Source organism: Jaculus jaculus, chromosome 7 (assembly GCF_020740685.1).
Source record: "Jaculus jaculus isolate mJacJac1 chromosome 7, mJacJac1.mat.Y.cur, whole genome shotgun sequence".
NCBI lineage: Eukaryota > Metazoa > Chordata > Mammalia > Rodentia > Dipodidae > Jaculus > Jaculus jaculus.
Genome location: NC_059108.1, coordinates 138,498,529 through 138,521,264, shown reverse-complemented (window position 1 = coordinate 138,521,264; position 22,736 = coordinate 138,498,529). Strand labels below are relative to the sequence as shown.

Genomic DNA, 22,736 nt, shown 5'->3' with positions numbered 1-22,736 from the left:
GCAAACTGGAGTGTTCATGATTCTCTAGGCTGGGGATTGGCAAATATTTTCAAAAGTTTATTTACCAGTGTCGGGAAGGACAGAGAAAAATAGAGAAAGAGAGAGAGAGACAGAGAGAGAGAGAGAGCACATGGGCTTTCTAAGGCCTCTTGCCACTACAAACTCCAGATGCATGTACCACTTTGTGCATCTGGCTTTATGTGAGTACAAGGGAATTGTACCCTGACTGGTAGATAGCAAGCAAGCACTTTTAATTGCTCAGCTATCTCCCCAGCCCACAACCATTTTATAAAGGGCCAGTTGGCAAAGGGCTTTTCAGGTTATCCAGTCTCCATCGGAGCTACTCAGTTTTACCATAGACAACACATTTTTGAGTGTATGTGACTGTTTCAATAAGAATTCATTCATGAAAACTGGCTGAACATGTGACCACAGACATGTGGGGATAGTGTGATTGAAATGAAACCTGTAGCATCCGAGCAGGCCTGAAAATGAAATAAGGAATTAGCATAGTGACTGAGTTGACATACCCGTGCATATTGTATGTCGAACATTTTTCTTTAGATCGTGTAACTTGATCGTTGCACCACACCCTCAGTCCCTGTAGAACAGTGCAAGTCAAAGAAATTAAAATGATTTGAAGAAAAATATTACTTCATTATGATGATAGAAAATGTTTTCATAGCAGCAATGAACCCATTTTATCACCTGTACAGTCTGCAGATAAGAAAGTAGGCCAAAGAACAATGTGGTATTCTTCCATAAGCACCCAAGTGTAGTCACCAAGAGCAAAGAGGAATTGTTCTCATTAGTTAGCAATGACGGGGCTAGAAAAAAATGGGTTTAATTTGGAGCAATAAGAATTCAGTGTAAATACCTGGGGGTGGGCAGCAGTAAAGAGGAAAAGATCAACTGGGGATTAGTACCAATCTCCAGAAGGAAGAAAAGGAACAATAGAATCGGGAACTTGAATCTGAGTTTTACTAATGTGCAGATCCAGGGAGGAAAGCAGAGGGGAAGATGTCATTGCTGGGTTCTAGAGTTGGAGGTGGTAATCTGTCCCCACAAAAGTAGGCTCAGCCCCATAGCAGGAACTTTGTGGTATGGCCTTCGAGTGGGAACAGCTTACAGTGTGATTCTTGGGACTGGATAGATGGTTTAATTGGTAATGTGATTGCTTTTCAAGAATGAGGATCTGAGTTTGTGTTCTCAGCACCCATGTAAAAGCGGGGTGTGATGATGAACTTCTGTAATCCCAGAGCTGGGGAGGCAGAGACAGGAGATTCCACAGGGCTTGCTGGGTGGACAGTCTGCTTGGTGTGGTGAGTCTAGGTTCCATGAGAGACTGTGCCTCTAGAAAAAAAGGGGAGAGTGATTGAGAAATATATCTGATGCCAACTTCTGACGTCCTCACATATACGCACATACACAGGCATGCATGTCCATGTTTACCCCCCACACATGTATTCTCGCACACATACAAACACACATGCATTCCACACACATTTTAAAAAGTACAAGATTTGCACTGGAAGTCCACTGGGCCCCAGGATGAGCCATGGACATGAGAGACTCTACTTCAGACTTACAAGAAAGAATTGGTTAGAAATGATCACCTTGCAAAATGTAGAATGGAATTGCAAATTTTTAATTCTTTCTCAGATGTCTTTTGGAACCATATGGTGTGAGGAGCCTGAGCTTAAACATTATAAAATGCCATGCCAAGGAGCAAAGAGAAAGGCAGCTACAGTGTGTACGGTTTATCTTTATTTAGCCTCCAAGAACCACCGTAATTTACAAAAGTCTGTGAGATTTATGCTGCATATAACTTAATGACTATTTCATGGTGCAATAACCAGGCTATTATTACCAGCTCACTTGCATTTTCATGGTGATTTATCTCCTTTTTTTGTTCTGTGTGACTTACTAAGAAAAATATGACTTGGCATAGACATCTGCACATTTCAGAGTCGGAGAATGTGCTGCCAGTGTACCCTGAGCATGCCTCACGCTTTGCAGGGCATCTTCACTAGGAAGAATAAAGACTTGTACTCTAACAGGTTACTTTCAATTAGCAGGCTGTTTATAAGTTGGTAGGTGGATACTGGTATCTTCTCAAATGAACTAGAAGACTATACCATTATGAAGTTCTATAACTTCTTTGGTGTATTAGAAAAGTGAATTGTTTTGGGGTTTAAGTTGTAGGCACTGGTTTATGTCTGTTGGTGAGTGTACTGTGCTTGGACCCATCTTAATCCTGATATGGTATGGTGCTTTGATTGGAAAATGATCCTCATATCCTCATGCTGTTTGAATACTTAATCCCCAGCTGGTGGCTCTCCTTGGAAATGCTGTGGAGCCTTTAGAAGGGCGACCCTTGCTGGGGAAAGTGTGTCACTGGGGCAGGCCTTGAGGTTTTATTATTTTTACTTTTTTATTGGCAATTTTTATGTATGTATAAAATATATTTTGATCATAGTTCCCTTTCCTACCTCTGTTTAACCCTTACCTCCCGTACTCTGTCCACTGTACCCTTCCTCCCTCTAACTAGTTCTACTATTTTTTATTGATTATGAATTTTATTGTGCAAGTCTTTTGTGTGTTGGTCAGATGCCATTAGGTTATGCTCTTATATCCTGTCTTTCCTGTTTACAATATATCAGTCCTGCTTCCTATTCCATCTACTTTCTCCTTGCTGGTGAGCTTGCACATGAGTTAGCTTCCTGCTCTTCATATGATTTTGTTGCACTTACAAGTATAAGCCAAAATAAACTCTTTCTTTACCTTAGTTTCTTCCAGTTGAGTATTTGACCCAGCAATGAAAAACTAAATAGGCTATGATTTCATTTATACACACACGAGTAGCAGAAATTCCTAGTCAAAATGGGTAATGCTTTCTTGGGTCACTATGGAATTAATACAGTGATTCCATAGTTATCTAGATACTGATTAGAACCTCAAAAGATTTTTCCTCAGTGCTTGAGTTAGGAAACAATCTCTCCTAATCTTTTCTGCACAGCAATGTGAAAAAATGGACACTGTTCTGGAGTAAATCTACCCTTGACCCTATTAAGCTTGAGGCTCCTTCACTTCACTGGTCCTGTTGTTTGAAACCACATTTTATATCCCATTGCCTCATTTCTCTGTTTACACTCCTTAGCACAATCAGTCACAAAGGAATCCAAATAGAGGACTTAAAGGCTTGATTGCAAAGCCCAGTCTCATATTTTGGACAGTTAAGTAGAAGCATCAGGAAAATAAAACCAGAGATAGCTATTTAGATACTTTATAAGACATTTGTAGTCTGTAAAAGGTGGTTCTGTTTGCTAAATGGTTTGTTTCATTGTAGTAAAGAAAACTACTCATAAAGAAAAGAGCTTAGGAGCCACTATTGGAAGTGGAAAGAATTGGACAAAAAGGCAAAAGCTTTCATTCCATTCTGTGTTTTTTAAAAGATTAACCAATTTTTTTTCTGTTTTTCAAATTAACATACAAAGTAATGAAGGCTTTTGTTTTTTGAGGTAGGGTTTCACTCTAGCTCATGCTGATCTAGAATTTACTATGTAGTCTTAGAGTGGCCTTGATATCATGATGATCCTCCTACCTCTATCCCAAATTTTGGGATTAAAGGCATGGACCATGCGCCCAGCTATGAGTTTTGCTAAGCATTTTAATACATATATTTTATTTCTAACTTTTATTTTCTCCTAGTCTCTCCCATTCTTCTGTCCCTCTTACTTTCCTTTTTTTCTCCTCCCAAATTGTCCCATCTGCTCTCATGTCCCATGAATTCTATTGTCCACTTCTTTTTATTTCTCCCTTTATATTCCCTTAATATCTCTTCCTTCACCTCACAGCCCTATTTCTTCTTTCATTTTCTAAACACACACACACACACTCAAATTTAGTGTCCTGATATGAGAGTAAGCTTGTTCTTGCTGACTCTTGAGAGTTTAATTTAACATAATGATCTCTAGTTGCATCCACTTTTTAGCAAAAATCATGTTCATATTTTGTATAGATGTATAAAATTCATATATATATATGCATATTATATATCATATATATATCACATCTGAGGGCCTGGAGAGATTGCTCAGTGGTCAAAGCACTTGCTTGCAATGCCTGATGGCCCAGGTTCAGTTCCTCCAGTATGTACATAAAGACAGAGTCACAAAGTGTCACATTCATCTGGAGTTCATTTGCAGGAGCTAGAGGCCCTGGTACCCACATTATCTCTCTCTCTCTCTCCCTCTCTAGCCTTCTTTATGTGTTTGTAAATAACTAAAATTTGTTAAAAAAAAATGGAAAGGGACCAAGAGATCAAAATGATTCAGCAATCATTTATTTCAAATTTACTGCCATCTCTTTGCTTTGGGAAACATACTTCACTGGTGCAGTTTTCGGTGCCAGTTGTTGCTGGTTATATGAATTAAGTCATGAATGGAATATGCTCCACAGTGGTAAAAATATCTTTGTCAACATACCTGTTCATGAAGTGCAATTCTTTAGAGGAAGGGTATCTTAAGGGCTTGGGATTTTTAAAAATTATGGTTCAATCTAAGTTTCCCTCCAGTGACATCTATTGTTCAGGGTTGATCAGCTCAGTATTTGAAGAGAAGCTCGTGTTACTTGTGAGTGACATCTGACTATTGGCCACACATCCAGGATTCAAGGAGGTGTGTCATGGTAGGCTCACCTGCAATTATATAAAAGGGACAAAGATGGAATAAGACTAGAGAAATGATTAGCACAAAGTGTGTTTATCGCAGTGGCTCTTGACAGCCTCTTTTTGCCATCTACAAATTAGAAAGTTGGGGAGAAGTGTCCAACAATTAGCTTCTTTTTATGTAGTTAATGCTGGTGCAAAAACCCACAAAACCTATACCATATTAATATCTTTCTCTGTATGTGTAATTTACAGTAAATCCTCTTGGATTCACTTTCTAATTATAAGCCTTTCAGGAACAATGAAAATTTATGTGTCAGGGCATCTGTTTTCTTTGACAAGAATCTATAACCTTCCGCAATTACTCGCTGCCACACTTATAATACAGAGTTGTATGTAAGTCAAGGTGGAGAAGACAAAAGAATGCTGTCTGAATAGACCTCTATTCAGAATTGAAAATTTCCTTCTGCAAACTGGGCCCTCTTGAATAGAGACATGATATCTCTCAGGGTCAGATGTGCAGAAATTGAGTATTTATTAGGTTTGGTTGGCATAATATTGTTTTTTCCATAATTTATGATATTCAGAGACTCTCGGAGGATAAAAGAGAGCAGAGCTGAAATGTGATGAATGGTACATTCCTCTTATCTGCTGCATATATAAATCTACCCTGGATGCCTCATTTTAGCTGCCTCCATGTGGGTATTGACAGTCCAGCATCCACATCGGTGGGGTGAGTCCTCAGTGCAGTCAGAGGCTGTTAACTCAGCTTCAGCCCTGGATTTGGCTGTCGTCAGAACTGGCTTGGACTCAGGAACTGTATTTAGAGGAACGTTCAGTGGAGTATAGTGGAATGTTGGTGTTTCAGAGACTGGTAACGCAAGTAACGAGGGAAAGAACAAGGGAACAACAAAGGTGTCCAGCAGATGCAATTTCGTTTCCCACAGAGCGCTGTGCACAGCAGGCTGGCTCGCAGTTCCTTTCATGGCCATTTGTTCTAGTGCAAAAGACCTTTTGGGTTTTCTGGGCTTAGGAGCTTTTCCAGATCATTAGCCACTTGTGCAGAGAGGGCCTGCTGGGCATCCTCCCTGCAGCTTCCAGCTTAGCTCTGCCATCCCAGCAGAGCCAGAGAAGAAGGTGAGAGAAGGCAGTGGAAGCCAGGATCAGATGTGGTGACTGCTTATGTAAGCTGGACCAGAGGCAGCTGTGCGCTCAGGAGTTTGGGCATGTGTTCTCAGATCTGTTTAGTCCCATGATGTTTCTACCTAAAATGGATGACTTTGTTTCCATGAATGGATGTGAGGGGCAGCATACCACATAGAAAAAGGCCCTTTACTTGAAATCGAAAGATTTTGAATTCAAGTCTGTCAGCACCAATAAGTTAATCACTTTGATCAGATCACCCCATATTTGGCTCTTTGCCTCCTTATTTTCAACAGCCATGCAAATATTATGTTTCAGACTTTCCTTGAGGGTCAATTAAAGTTCACTGTTTTATTTTTTACCAGGAAAGTACTATACAAATAAAGAATTATGTTTTTCTTAAAGAAGGGTCCAATGTGCATTGATTGCATTAGGGAAATGTGTATATACTTATACGTACAAACATACATCAGTGAAAAGCATGCATTTTATAAAGATAAATTTTATTTTATACTTTTTTTTGGTAAGTCTTCTGAGAGTCTTTTGTAAATTAAAAAAATCTATATTTTCTCACCAAAAGCCAATTGTATGGATTAATAAGATCCACGTTTTGGATTTTGAAGTATCCCTTTAGTGAAAAACATAGAATCTAGTTTTCTCCCTCTGAGAGTCTTGGATGAGGTCAGCAGGATGAGCTTGTCCTTGCTGCCAATGTGGTGTCTCACCGTGCTGCAGTATGGCCAGCACCATGTTGCAAAACAATTCGCTGTGCTTCACCTATCCTTTAGTGTAATGTTACACGGTGTCCTGAAACCCAACTTACCCTGGAAGCATTTTTTTTTTCAGTTTATTAACATTACTACGAATGGGGAATATGCTACTTGTAAGGAGAGACAGAAGGAGAGAAGGAGAAGAGGATTGAAAAGAAAAGTAAAAGGGAACCGTGAAGGAGATCACATAAACACTAGCACCACTAACAAGCCACACCAACCACAGCAAGCAGCACAGGGAAGGAAAATCTCCAGATAGGGTGAGCAACAAAATAGATCAGGTCTATCCTGCTTTCAGACAAAGACACAACAGACTTGATCCTATGGGGATTAATAGAGCCCCAGAAGAACAATTGTTAGGACCAGGCTCCTAATGTGAAAACAATCAGATGAAAACCAACTGCTATCAAGTAAACTGGAAATCATTAAAGGATAAGCACAAATAGCAATGTTTCAGAGATTCTGATTGCCCAATACATGAAGGAAAATGAATTTTACAAATTTAGCATACAAATGACAAGTGTAATAACACAGCCATGAAAGTTCAGTTGACACAATGTACAGACAATACTGGATGGCTGGTAGGCAATTATGAGAAGCAAAATCTAAATGACAGTGCCTTTCTCATTCATCGACATTTACCATTTACACAAGTGTCCCTTTGTCTCCTTCCATATTCCTATATGCATACACAATCAGAAATATAAAAACCTAGGATCAAAAATCTGAGTTCATGAACATCATCTGTTGTACATAAAATGAGTACTTATTTGTGCCCACAGGGAGCTGCATGTTGGGTATGCTGTGGTCAAACTTGTCTTACATAGAACTTGTAAGCATGACAGAGCACAAAAAATAGAAGAAAATGGTTTTTTCTATTTCATGAGGTAACTGCTTAAAATTCTTGCCTGGTTCCTGGCATTCACTGAGCTTCCAGTCAAGGACAGATTTTATATTGATACTTGGTAATATTTCTTCAAGTAACTACTTAACTGAGAGAAAACACTGTGTTTTATTTTCCTAAACAGTATATGATCTATATCAATCCTCCAAGATTTCAAACTAAGTAGCATAAGTTTATAAGGAGTAGGGTTGTTTCTGATTTCAAGCCAGCCTGATGGGCTATATCCCATGCCACTGGAGTCATCAAGCTAAGCAAACAAGCTTGAGTGTCAGGGATTTTGTGGACACACGTATTTGAAGGGCAACAAGCAGGGACACTCTAGATGCCATCACATGACTGCTGGGCCTCCTGTGACTTAATAGGAAGCCTGCCTTAGCACTGCCAGTGAGATGAATTAGCTCATCGTCCCACCGCTTACACTGTGACTAGTCATTACTCCTGGGGTATTGTTCAGTGCAGCAGGGCAAAAAATAACTCATTGACTCCCCGAAGCTGCAGATGATGGATCTTAGATCCCTGGCTGCATTAGAAAGGTCTGGAAACTCAGCACATTGATGAGGGAATTCATTAGCCACCCGCTCCACAGAATCATATGCTCAGATCCTGGTCCTGTCACTGCCGCTGTTTCAACTTGTTAGTGTTTCACTGATAGATGGCTAAGGGAGCTGTATAACTGGATTAGCCTCAGAGATACTACTGACAGCCAGACCCTGATGCTTCCCAGCCTGAGATGACACCTTGGGAGCCTGGAATCACTTAAAGACATTTAGATAAGCTCTGTTGATCCCTTGGAGCTAACCTTCATCCCGAAGTCAATTCATAGTCAGGATGACAGGGGCTGATTGGCAATTCTCATAGTCTATATTTGACTCCCTCATTAACCTCTGTAATCCAATTTGTTTTTCCTACTCCATCTTCTTTAAAATGGTAGCAGCTTAGTGGATGATTATTGCCTGCATTCACTCAAAATCCAGGGATTCTGCACAACAGCCACTATGCTCATTAGCACGAGTACCAGTGGACTGGGCCAGGTATAGGACACTGTGTGAGAACTTTGTTTATGTGATCTTATTATCTCATTAAGAGCTCACAACTGCTCAGTGAGGTAGTCATTATTAATTTCCTCATTTTATAAATGAGGCAACCAATATTTAATGAAGCTGAAGACTTTCCCCAAGATATCATGGCCAGTAAATGACTGAATGGGTTTCAAAATCCACTCCTGACTCTTAATTATGATCAACTCCTAATGAAACTTTCAGAGATGAAACCATGGTGGCAATCAACACATATTTGTGGCACAGCAATTTATTTAGAATTGTTGGAGATATGAAGTAGAATTCAGAATGAATTTAGAATTTAGAATGATCACCATACATGTGAGTAGGTTTTGCAACACAATCATCTGTAAGCCAAGAAGGTAAAAATATTTCTAGTTTGAAGATTGTTTTAAAGTATATCAATGAGGTGGTTCAGACATCAGCTGGTGAAGCAGCAGAAGTGAAGACACTCATATGTGAGTAACATCAAAGGGATAAAATACAGTCTATGTCTTCAATTCACTGAGGAGTTCAGTTTGACAACCATAAATGCTGTGAAAGAAAGGTCAACGATAGGGAAGATCAGAAAGAGTACATGCTTTAAAGGCAACTGGCTTATGACTCACATTCTTGCTGAGCCCTCACCAGCTCCATGGCCTGGGATGAATGACTTGACTGCTTTATGAAATATAGATGTTAATCATAATGCTGCCTTACAGGTCTGTGTGAGGATTTACAGTAACATATAGGAGCATTTCTAGTGAGCGCTGACTCCACAGTAGAGACTAAACTATCTACATACTTCTGGGTTTGGTTGTTTTTCTTCCAGGGAGTTTATGGACATAGTTTGGATAATTTTAATACCATAGTCAAGATATGCTGTTTCTAAAATCAAAGTGAGAACAATGAAACCTTTTGGGATGAAATGCCCAATTTGGGCATTATTTATTAACTTTTTAAGTTGGCATATAAAACAACATGTGTCATTATGTAATTTTCATATATGTTAAATACATCAATATACTTTGTTCATATTTATGCCACAATGTTTCTCTCAAGTCTTTTCACTGTTTCTTTCTCCCCTACAAATGGTCTTTCTTTTGCTTTTATGTAGTATATACATATATTCATATGTGTGTGTGTGTGTGTGTGTGTGTGTGTAATATACTTAAATCTAAATTCTACACTTATTTTTCAGAAGATTATATGATTTTGCTTAAAAATACTTTTAGCATGTAGGTATGGTATACATGTCTATGTGTATGTATTTCACTATGTGTGTTCATGTGCATATGGAGGCCAGAGGTCAATGCTAAGTGCCTCCCTCAACCATTATTCACCTTTCTTTTAGATATGGTTTTACACTAGTCCTGGATCACACTGATTTAGCTAGGCTAGAGAGTCAGAAAGACACTCAGATCCTGCCCTCTCTGCTGCTGCACTGCTGGGATTACAGGTGCATTCTGCAATACCCAGCTTTTATATGGATGCTGGCCCCCATGCTTGTAGGACATGCACTCTGCTGAATGAACCATATCCCCTGTCCCTGACAGAATCTTTTGAAGATTTTTTTAATGTTAATTTTTATATTTATTAGAGTCGGAGCAAGAGGGAGAGAGAGAGAATGGGCACGCCAGGGCTTCCAGCCTCTGCAAATGAACTCCAGACACATGTGCCACCATGTGCATCTGGCTTACGTGGGGCTGGAGAAACAAACCTGGGTCCTTAGGCTTTGCAGTCAAGTGTGTCACCTGCTAAGCCATTTCTCCAGCCCTGACAGAAAATGTCAATGGTCTTACAAAAACAGATAGTAAGCTATTGGTTATGAAGTCCAAGAAAAATGCTTTAAAGGTATATCTATGTTATGATGATGTTCATAGGAAGCTAATGATGCAACCAAAGGACATTTCAGAGAGAAAATCAACATGTACAAGAGATACACAAGGAAAACACACTTTATAGTGTGGTGAATGCTTTGGCTTTGGCATCTAAAAGTTAGCACATTAAAATTTCTGATTGGAAATGTGTAATGAACTCAGATAAAAGATCAAGGCTTGCTGTAGGGAAAGGAGCACTTACCAGTGGCAATGTCAGAGTAAACTATTAGGATTGCAAAGATCTCCACAGAGATGAGATAAATGAGTTGAAACTTAGGAAATACATATGAAAAATGATGGAAAGGGAAGGGGCTATAAAGAAAAGGCTAGAGGGTATAGGATAACCTAGATAGTGAAATCTGACAGAAATCAAAGCAGTCAAGAGTGGGTTTCAAATGTAAGTAGGGGTAGCGCTATTTTGCTACACGTTTTAGTCACACCTTTCTTGTGTGAGATTTCATTTTTGTCCTGATTAGTAATCATGAGCGTATCATCTTTGTCATTCCTGTCCTGTCATCAGGAGTTTGCATTTCTGCCTTTGCTCATTGTCACAAGTGTTAGTAACTCAGAGCTAAAGGACATGGCATCCATTTTACCCATCACTAGTAACCTGAAGTTATCCCATGTAAATGATAGAACCACATAAACTATGTTGAAAACCTCATAAGTTTGTGAAGAAGTGTGTGTGTGTGTGTGTGTATTCCCTGTCAGCCCTGAAAGATAAACAAAAAAGAATATAATTAATTTTCATAATAATTATACTTCCAGGAATGTGTATGATGCTGTAAGGTACTGCTTGGAGACCTCAAAATAAGGACCAAAGAGATGCTAAAGTACTTATGGTTTTTTAGTTCTTTATGATTATTGTTGCTAATTTTTATTGACATATATTAACTGTATAACATGATGGATGTTACAATGGCATTTTCTATTACAACATATTTTGAATATTCACAATAATCACATTCGTCCACTGGAGTCCTTCCCCCTCTGTGATTCCCTTCCTTTTCCAGGGAAACTAGCAATCATGCCACTGGCAAATCAGAGCCACAGGGTGACTAGTCCAATCACAGAACCCCTCAGCTGCTGTGGCCATCAAATGATGCCCTTAGCAGAGGATTCTCCAGACCTTGAACCTCACACTTTGAGACTTCATGTTGGGGAGGACAGTTTAGATTTATTATCATACTGAAATTCTCTGAGGAAGAAAAGCCAATGATCATTTGAAAGAAGGCCCAGAATTAACTACCCTCATCATCTTCTTAGCCTGGATAGATACAGATTCCCTCAATAGTCATCAAAATAACAACACCCTAGGTATTTATTGAATGAAAAATCTTTTTTTTTAGAAATAATATCACTCATTGGTATTTTTCTGGGGTGAGGGGACCTCATGTGATTACAAGAATCGTTTCATAATTGCTTCTCCATTGGATACTGTGTAGCCAATTTAAATAGATGAGCTCACCTAATCTTCATAACATTATTAAATTGATAGGTGTATCTCCACTTTACACATGGGCATGTTATGGTTCAGACAAATGAGTAACTGCTTATTAACAATGTTGAGAAAGAAAGCAGAAGTAAATATTGGCATGTTTGGTTCTAATGCCCTAATATAGATATATGATCTTTTAAATAATTAGCTTGAAAGCTATTACAAATAACATAGATTATATGTAAATTTAGCAGACCTTGTAGTGCTTACTGAAATTCATTCTAGCAAGAGGAAGTTGGGGTACAGCCCAATGGGAGAGCACTTGCATAGCATGACATGGGTTCGATCCCTAGTACTGCCAAGGAAACAACAGCAACCACAGAAATAGAACAAAACAAAGCAAGCAAACAGAAAACAAGGAATGACATACAGCATCGTGGTTAACACAGAATACATAAACAAATCTGTTTTCTTTTTTTGATTCAAGAAACACCTCCATCATGTGCTGGAGGGATGGCTTAGCAGTTAAGGTGTTTGCCTGCAAAGCCAAAGGATCCTGGTTTAATTTCCCCAAGACCCACTTTAGCCAGCTACACAAGGGGGTGCATGCGTTTGGAGTTCGTTTGCAATGGTTGGAGGCTCTGGCACGCCCATTCTCTCCCTTCCCCCCCACCCCGTCAAATAAATAAATAATTAAAAATATTAAAAAAAGAAACACCTCCATCATGTATCATAATTGTCTTCTTTCCAGTACTGGTTTTTCTTTCTCAGTGCTACCAATCCATCCAACTACCCCGTACTACTTTCTTGAATACCCAAATGCAAAATGAGAGCCTTGGCTGGGAAACTCATCTGAAGTTTTGAACACAGGATTGTAGATCAAGAACTTCAGAGGTCACTTTAGTTCCCAAATTTCAACATAAATCCATTAAAGTTTAGCCTACCTCAGCAGAAATTGTTGTATAAATGCAATTTCATAATTCAATGTAAGATAAATTCAGTAATAGAAGTCTTTAAATATGCTTGCTTAGAGACCCCTGATTTCAAATACATTTAGTCTCTCTGCAGTCAGTATTTAATTTTCTATATTTCTAATTTGAAACTAGATATTAGTGTCTCAAAGCAGTCTGGCATGCCATTCCTTGGTCTGTTGGCTTCTAATGTCTAGTGTCAGACTGTAGTCAAAGCTTGAAAGGTAGGCCTTCATACTGAAAATCACATCTATTGAAGTACAAACAAATTCTGTTTAATTTGCTCCTGACTGGATGCCTAATTCCTAAGGTTAACAGGCTTTCATGTTTGTGCCTTAGATCAGCATTACTGTATCTGAGCTTGTTGCATAGCTAGACATCCAAGTTCAACTCAGTACTAAACTGTGAAAAAGGAAGGTGAATTTTGCTATGACGTACAAATGACACAGCATGAATTTACAATCCGCAATCCACAAAGCATAGGCTTTCTTTTAAACGGAGACAGAAGTCTTCTTGAAGTTGAGCTGAACTAGATAGAAGTGAATCTAGCTTGGAGTATAATGGGACAAACTCAGGACAGGTCAGAGGCAAGTGGGAGGAATGGACTTCACAAATGAAAGCTAACCAGACCAGCAGAGATTAATAACCTATTTTGGTGAAAACTATTGATGTGCTAATTAATTCACAGACCCAGCTGTGTTAAGTACTGTTCTAAGTGATAGGATACAGGGCAAACAAGACAATATCACCCCCGTTTCTTCAAGGAGCTTGCATTCTAGGGGAGGTATCTAAGGTGTACAGTCCAAACCTGTGTTTGCAATACTTTGTGACAATATATCATATGCATTTTACTACTGAACAAGTTCAAACATTGAGAGCATACCCACAGAACTTCTTTTTCTGACTGTATATATGTGGGGCATATATGTATATGTGTATATGCATGTATGCACATGTTCATATGAGTGTGGGCACACATATGTGCAGGTATATTTGTGCATGATAGCTTTCCAACATGCCCTGGCCAGCAGGGAGTTGAACAAGGACTCAAGGAGAAGCTAACCTGGGTGAAAGGCAAACAGACACAAGAAGGAGACCATGCTAGATGTTTGTAATGGCCTCGAGAGTTTATTCTTACATGTAGGTTTATATAGGGTTATAGGGGGAAGGGGACATGTTCAGGGCAAGGAGTTGTAGGGGGAAGGGGACGTAGTTAGGGCAAAGATCACAGAGTTACTGGTTAAACCACAATGCCTTTGTTTCTTCATCAGCTACCAGCAGGATGGGGGAGTGTTTGGCCAGGTGTACAATCCCATTGTTTCTGGTAGTTGAATATTAGGTGAGGAAGTAGAAACTTAGCTTGCTATATGGCAGTCTCTGTTAACATGGCCAAGGTTTGGTTCATAGCTCCCAACACCAAAAAGCCCTGAGAATCCAGCTGTCTTATCTCCAATAGTGGGATTACAGGCATGGACCACCATACCCACCTTTAAGGTGTGGTCAATCCAAACTCAGGACCTCACATATGCAAGACAAGCACTTTACCTGCTGAGCCCCCTCCCCAGCCCCTCTCAAACTTTTATTTCTGTCTGTGTACTTTCTATTGCTAAAACATCCATCAAAATTTCTACTAGTATTATACTTAAAAGATCTGAAGGACTCACTCTATCTTATTCCACTGTTACCACCATAATGACCACACTAGTTGGTATCCCACACCAAAATGAAGCAAAATCAATAGCACCCACTATTGTAGTCAAAAGCATATTGCTGGGATGAACATCTAAACCAAGCACAGTTTATGAGGGAAGGGGTTTATTTCAAGCTTACAGATCCAGGGGAAGCTCCATCAGTGGTGGAAAAAGCTGAATCCCATTCATTAATCCAAGCAGAGAGACACCACCAAAGAGCCGGCACCACAGGCAAGCACAGCCAGGGCTCAAAGACTCTGTACAACTTTATGCTAGACTTCAGATCTGCCCCCAGTGGCATGCGCCCTTGTAGCAGGAGTGTGCCAGCTAGGGACTAAAGCTGTAAGCTCAATTTTAATAAAACCCCTGAGAATATGGAGGAGGCATATATATTCAAACCACCATACCCATACCTTTAATTCTACCCCCTCACCTATTTCTTTAAATTGTCTGTGGCCAATTCTGTGGCTCAATTTTTTTTTGTAATTGGAAAGGTTTCCTTCTGAACAACCAGCTATATTTCACAAACAGAAAATTTGCTGGGGGCACACAAACAATACAGACAGAAGGAGAGACAGCATCCCAAATCAACCAACTGTAACTCCCTCCTCCCTGGAGACAGACTGCAGTCATTTCCAGTGCACTTTCCTTGCCTGCCTTCATAGGATGCCTCTATATAGACCTCCTAGCTTTGCTTTCTTGGTCTGTCATTTAAGGGATCACCTCATGTGGTGGCTGACAGTATTGATATGAGTTAGGCTGTTTCCCTTCACTTAGCTTAATGTTTCAAGAAACAGAATGGAGCCACATGTTCCCTTTTGAATCACACCCAGACACTGGGGAACAGGGAGTGTGAGATTCCTCCTTCAAGCTGTGTGTGTATTAAACACATGCAAACATTGGATGGGACACAGACATAGTAAGTCAGCTCCGGAGGAAAAATGTTTGCTTTCCTTTCTCTGCCTCTCCATCTTTTATTTATTTTTGCAAAGTTTTAAAAGAAGCTGGGTATGGTGCCGCATGCCTCAAATTTCAGCACTAGGAAGGCAGAGGCAATGAGGATTACCTAGAGTTCAAGGCCACCCTGAGACTACATAGTAAATTCCAAGTCAGCCTGGGCTAGAGTGAGATTCTACCTAAAAAAAAAAAAAAAAAAAAAGAATGTTTCACAATTGTTCCCAGTGTGTCTCATCTAAGTTTGAGGAGTCACAGTATCTCAGCTGATCCTATTCTACTGGAAGCTTAATTAGCACTAACTCCTTAGACATGATTATCAGTCTTTGATAACAAGCACCAAACAGCACCCCTTTATATAATGAATATAAGAGAGCACAGAAGGCAGGATAGGAACATCTTCCTTGCTTGAACAAATTGACTGTTTGATAAAAGTGCTTGATATGAACAGTATGTTAAGAAAGTTTTCTCCTATGGGGTGAACTCCACCACAAGAGGAATATCAAATGTCTTTTGAGATGTACAGATTGAGTTCTAGTTTCTCTGTTCAAGAAAACAGCTGATTCTGTTGCAAGATGAGCCTCAATTTCAAAGGTGAGTGTGATACAAACTGGTCTGAAGGTACTGTGTGCACTGTGACATATTTATGCAGCAGAAGCTGAGACCATAGGATTCATACAGATAACTTTGGTTCACATAGTAGGATGGAAGTTTGTGTGTGTGTGTGTGTGTGTGTGCTTGTGCATGTGTGTTTCAAATCTAAATAGAACACTGTTATAGAAACTCAAAGTGATGCGAGCCATCAAGATCCATCTTGTAAATTTGTGCATAGAATTTCTATAATGTGAAGACCACTCACTGATACTCATATGACCTTCTGGAAAGGGACCTGGCCCCAGTCAGCCGCTCAGTATATCCATAAGGAAGTCTCTGTTCTGCTTGCTTTTGATTTTAGTGGAGCTTAATATTTGTATCCTTCCTGGGGGGTCTTTCTACTTCCAAGAAGCCAACTAGGTCTCCCTTGTGGGCCAGGGGTCACATGGGCACGGGGCCTGAGCATTCTCAGGGCGGCTACATGCTAACTTCTAAAACAGAACGGTTCACACAGGCAATAGTAACGGAGGCCTGTCATCCCAGTGCTCCAGAGCCACGCGCAGGCTGAGTAGGAGCGCAAGGCAAACCTAGAAGGTGCTATGGAATGAAACATTGTGTCAACAAAATACAGTGAAAAATAGAACCAAATAATAAAGCAAAGCTGTTCTGGTTCCCTCCACATAACCTTCTTTCCTGGACCCCTTGGGCAGTAGAGCAAAAGAGTTGAAGGCTTCCTTTCATTTACTCTCTGCGGTATGTGGTGATATGACTGAGTTCAGGAGCTCCCTTCTCCCCTGCATGTTAACCATGCCATTCTGTATTCCTCCATACCATAGGCCACAGAATATCTGTAGTCTTCTTTGTGGTAATCTAAAGGTTTACAGAATTTGTCTTGTTTCTGCCCCTTGGGCTTCTTATCTCTCTCTCCCTCTCGCTCTCATTCTCTGTCTCTGTCTGTCTCTCCCTGTCTTTCTCTCTCTCTCTCTCTCTCTCTCTCTCTCTCTCTCTCTCTCTCTCTCTCTCTCTCACACACACACACACACACACACACACACACACACACACACACACACAAATTGAAATATTATGTCCACAAACTGACATGGCCAATTTCTTCTGGAGAATTAGCAGGTTCAGTTATTCTTGACCAGTGTCCTTAAGTAGCATAGATCAGCTGGAGATCAGGAACCTCTGCCCTTCGTTTTGGAATATGCTACCAGACCATCCCAGTCTCCAGCCAGTCCTTGACCAATCACATAGTTCCTTCCTCCACCTCCCTGTGTGCTAGAACTGTGGGCACTGGCTTCGTGACTTCTCAGTTTGGGGCGGGGGGTTCATATCTTCACACATTATATGTCAATAAAGCTCTGAAACATCTTCAACATCACAGTTATGCTATTTTAAACGATTGTGTTGATTTATTAAAGGGAGAGTGAAGCCAACACAGAGTGAGGACAGACAAACCAGGGCTTCCTGCCACCGCAAGTGAACTCTAGACACATGCACCGCTTAGTGCGTCTGGTTCTTTGTGGGTAATGGGGAAGCTAACCTGGGCCATTAGGCTTTGCAAGCAATCTTTCCAGCCTCAGAGTTACTCCCTTTTAAAGATCTTAGCGGCTTTAGAAGTTTCTTACATGCATATCCTTTACCTATATGTTTTCTCACTCAGGAAGCTGAAGAGCTAACACATTCACGACCCTCACGTATACACATCCATGCATAATGACACATAATTGTGAAGCATAGCACCTGAAATGATTCAAGCTCCAATGCCCAAAACTTTGTGCTCTTTTAATGACCTCTTTATTGAACATGGAATGTAGTTTATAGATGAACATTTTACTATTTTTTCTGGAAAAGCTGGGTATCATTTCTAAAATAAAACACTAACTACATGCAGAAAAGAACACCTTTTTATGCTGTAATTCATAATTTCACAATAAGGAAGTGTCATGGTTGCCCTGACTTTTCTTTGATAAAGAGTCTGTACAAATCTCTGATTATTTTGCACTTCTTTGAAAGGGGGCACCTTTTAGGTGTGCCTTTGAGGGCTCTGAACTCTGACAAGGGTGTTGAGAAATACAACTGTTAAACCCTGTGTCATACTCAAGGGCTTTGTGCTGACTATTAAAATGTTTCCGATACTTCCTCTGGGGATTTCTTTGTCATTCTATCCCTCAGATAATAAAGAATTTCACTTCTCCCACCTCCGGGAAATTTTACCTGAACATTTCTTTCATTGCTTCAGGCCATTGCTTCAAGTCATATCATCTTCTAAGACTATGAATAATTTGTTCCCTTCAATTATATTGTTACCTTGAAGGTATTTATAGGCTGTGATCAAGTCCCCTGCAGTCATCACATTGCCAGACCTTATAAATTTAGCTCTCAGCACCTCTCCTCCTAAGTTTTATCTTCTAATCTTTGTAGAGCTCTTTTCTTGTCTTTCTATCTTGGTAGCATCTCTGTTATTTCAATATCCTTCCTGAACCAGGGAGGTCAGAACAGCACGTCATATCCCAGGTATTGCTGTGGGTATCTGATTCTAGAGAGAAGAAATCAAGGGAAAGGATTACCTCAAATTTGAGTTTAATCTATTTTCTGACTCAGAAAAGTAGACCAAATGACAGAGAAAGCTAACAGGGCACTGTCATCATGTTTCCATATATTTTAACATACTGGCAGAATAATCCTGGATGCTTAAGGTGGAAATGATTTTTCTGAGAGAGAATTGTTCCTACTATTATCAGCTTGATTCTGTTCTTTAGGGTTAGACTTTCTTTAAAAATCCAAAGTTCACATACAGGTATAAGGTAAAGTAGGTTTTTTTTTTCCCATTATTATAGCTATTTCTGTCCTTGTGGTCTAAAATAAATAAATAGTATTTTAGGAAAGAAAACCAAGTAGTGTAAACACCATGCTATGTCTCCATTCAGATATTCTGATATTGGTGGCATTTTATCAATGTGGCCCATTGATTACAGCTGCTGGGCACTATAAAGACTCAATGGCCCATTGAACTCTTTCATGCTAAGACCACCAAAAACATTTGACTGTTCACATATAATAGCAAACTGTGAGCATGTATCACTAGACTATATATGTATACACACACAGACAATTGCTTACATGACAAAACATAAGAAACACCAGGGGATTTTAAAAATGAAAATAGAAATAGATAACTCAATGTTTGAAAGTGTTTTGTTTTTTTGTTGTTTTTTTCTAAACTTTAGTGAGCCAACCTTGGCACTCCTGGGGATATCCACCCCATGAAGTAAGCAGAGATTTTTGCTGTGGTGGAATCACCATTCTCATCAGGTCCCAGTTGTAAGCCTAGCATCAGCAGTTAATGCTGGAGAGCACCCCAGACAATACACTTGGCCCTCAAATCCATGCATGCCACATGTGCAGATTTAACCAACCATGGATAGCAAATTTGTAGAAAAGTTTTGTACTGAATATGTACAGATGTTTTCTTATTCTTATTCCCTAAATGATATAGTATAAAAACTACTTACATACCATTTGTATGGTATTATTTATTATAAGTATTCTAACAGTTATTTAAAACATGTAGGAAAGGGCTGGGGATTTAGCTCAGTGATAGAACACTTGCCTAGCATGCTGGGGGCCTGAGTTTGATTACATTTGCTTCCCAGCACCACAGACATACACAAGCATGGGGTAGGAAATAAAGTAGGTTATATACAGATTCCAAGCCTTTTTATATGAGACTTGAACATTACTGATTTCGGAGCCTATTGTATCTATTTTAAAAGTTCACTTAAGGTATGAAGATGTGAAGGCCCAGAGACTTATTAACGAAGGCTGCAGAGCTTAAATATGAGAAATCAGGAGTGAACAGCTGCCTCCTTGTTCCTTTCCTTTCTTCCCTCTATTTCTCTCTCTTTTTTCCCATACTCTACCTTGAATTCCAAACCTTGTTGTTGTCATTTAATGGAAGACCCCTTGGAGAAGAACACTGGACTGGCTCAGGAGTCATACTACCTGAGTTTAAATCCTAACTGTCACTTAATGGTGTCACTTCATATTAATAGCTTTGAGGCTGCGGTGAATTACTTACTTCATCCATGCTCTAGTGCTCCCGTGTGAAGCCAAGTGTGGTGGCTCATGTTTGTAATCTCAGTGCTTAGGAGGCTGATTTTGTGAGTTCAAGGTCAGCTTGGGATACAGTGTGAGACACTGTTTCAAAAAATAAAGTTCTATAAGGGTTGCTGTGAGCATTAGATGGCATGTAAAAGGCCCTCAGCACACTAGTGGCCCATGCTAAGGGCCCCACCTGCATTGCAAACATGTGCCCTGGAACCCACGTTGAAGGTTCAAGTCACTTCTGAGTGCAGGGCATATGTCCTAGCTCGTATTCCACATCAAGTGGCATTTCTTTTGAAGATAAAAGCAGTGATTAGAATCACCATGTAGCTGAACAGGAACACAGACTCTGGCCTTTTCTTTATTTTCCCATCCTTCCCAAAGCAGCACCTTGGTGTGGGGTTCTCTCTCTGGCCAGTTCTACCCAGCCTGAGGCTAGTGGGAGCAATGGTGTTCGAGGGTATATGTTCATTGGCCTGAACTTCCAGCTGTGTAAGAGCCCGTGTCACAACCTCAATAGCTTCTGTACGTACCTAACATCTCTTACCCTCTTGGCGTATTTCCATTTTCTCCTGCTTTCTGTATCAGCGAGTGTTATTAAATGATAAGGGCTTTGCTCGCGGGTACTGCATTGTGTGAGGCTGAGAAACAATGAGTGTTCTGACATATTAGAGGGCATGTTAACTCTGATTATGGGAACTCTGTATCAGAGAGCATATCATGTGACAGGACGCTACCTCCCTTCCCCAGAGAGTTATTAATGGGCCTTCATACCTGGGAGGACAGATTACTATGTCTGCGCAATGTGATAATTAAAGATACGTCACTTATCATAAGCAAGGACCCAGCACCCAGGGTTGGCAGTTCTGTTACAAACACGAGGCAAGCTCCATGCTCAGATACAGAAACAAAGTACAATGTGTTGCTGGTGACCTTACTGTGAAGAGGTCATCTCAAAAATTGTCATGGTAGTCTTTGCTTGACAAACAGGATTGAATACTGGGTGTTCTAGGGAAAGGAATAGAAGGGCTCAGCTTCATTCCTTCATAGCTCTCTCCATAGTGATGACTGAATGTCATTTACCTTATGACAGTTCATTTTTGACACGTTAAAAATAAGAACTTTGCATGTCTTACTTACCTCAAGGGTGGAAACTTAAACATCATCTCTCTGAAGGTATTTGGGTGGGGACAGGGATGTGTATGTTCTTTGAGATTAAAATAAGCTACAAGGCTGGGTTGCAACAGAAGAGAAGGAACCCATACAAAGGCCAAGGCTGGCTACGTATTGCAGACAACTGTGACCAAAATTGGGCAAGTCAGAGCTGAAACAGACAGGGAATGGTGAGAGAAAGCCAATAGTTGAGAGTTTCACCTTGGTCACTGGTGTGCATCTGCTTCCTCTGGGTTGGGCATGTCCATTGGCATCTTGAACTAGAGGAGATGTGATCACCAGCAGGAGACCCATAGTGGAGTCCACATGTATGTTTAATACTCCTCCAGGCAGGCAGAAGGGAGATTCCTCATGAGACTTAAATTGCCTTCTTGTTTCTGGAACAAAATACCCAACCAGAAGCATGGTGGTGCACGCCTTTAATCCCAGCACTCAGAAGGCAGAGGTAGGAGGATCGCTGTGAGTTCGAGGTGACTCTGAGACTACATAGTGAATTCCAGGTCAGCCTGGGCTAGAGTGAGACCCTACCTCGAAAAACAAAAAAGGAAAAAAAGAAAAGAAAAGAAACATGTTTGTTTTGGCTTACAGTTTAGAGGGGAAGTTCATCGTGGTGGGGAATGCATGAGCATAAAGCAGGTGTCAGCAAGAAAGAAGTAGATAGAATGAGCTGAGGATAGCAGGAGGGGCTAGGGTAGAACAGCCCAAGGCTTTCACCTAGTGACACACTTCCTCCATCAAGACTCTGCCTTCCAAAGGCTCTACAGCCTTTCCAAACAGTCACCAGTTAAGGATTAAGTATTTAAACACAGGAGTCCATGAGACCTGAAAGTAACCCCTCACTCATGCTCTGTGAATAACCTCCATAAACTAATTGGTTCACTGAGCTGAATGTAGATGTCATTTCTTTGGTTTATTGATATTCTGTCATGGGAGAAGAGACATTTCTGCGACTGTACATAGGAAGCTCCTATGATCGTCATCCTTCCTGTGGAGCTAGAGAGAGTGCAGGAAAGAGATGTTTACACTCAAGACAGCTCACATACTGCCGTATTAAGCTTCTCACTGAAGAATTCCAAGCTATCTACTGCAAGTCACAGGGGCAATGGCAGATTTAGGGACTTGAAGGTATTGTTAAGTGGGTAGGGCTCTGTGAGCATGTATGTATGAGCCTGTATGAATTAACATGATAATGAGGTGTGTACATGCTTTGCTTGTAGAGGCTTGGTTTCAACTCAGTGATTCACACGGCTTTCATTGCTCCTAGTACTTTCTTCCCTGTTCGTGGTTTTATAGAAATAACAGGAAATGTGTTCTGAGCATTGTATGATATGTTCCCTGTGATTTTGAGACGATGTCAGTGGCACCTCCTGGTAATCTGATAAGCTCAAACCATACCTTC

The 22,736-nt window shown here is 40.3% G+C and overlaps 1 protein-coding gene across 35 annotated transcripts in view; it reads left to right on the top strand.

The window, feature by feature from the left end:
* The window catches only part of Nrxn3 (neurexin 3), a 1,695,425-nt gene that overhangs the window by 1,323,088 nt on the left and 349,601 nt on the right, over nucleotides 1–22,736 (top strand). The gene's annotated exons all lie outside the window — the stretch shown is intronic.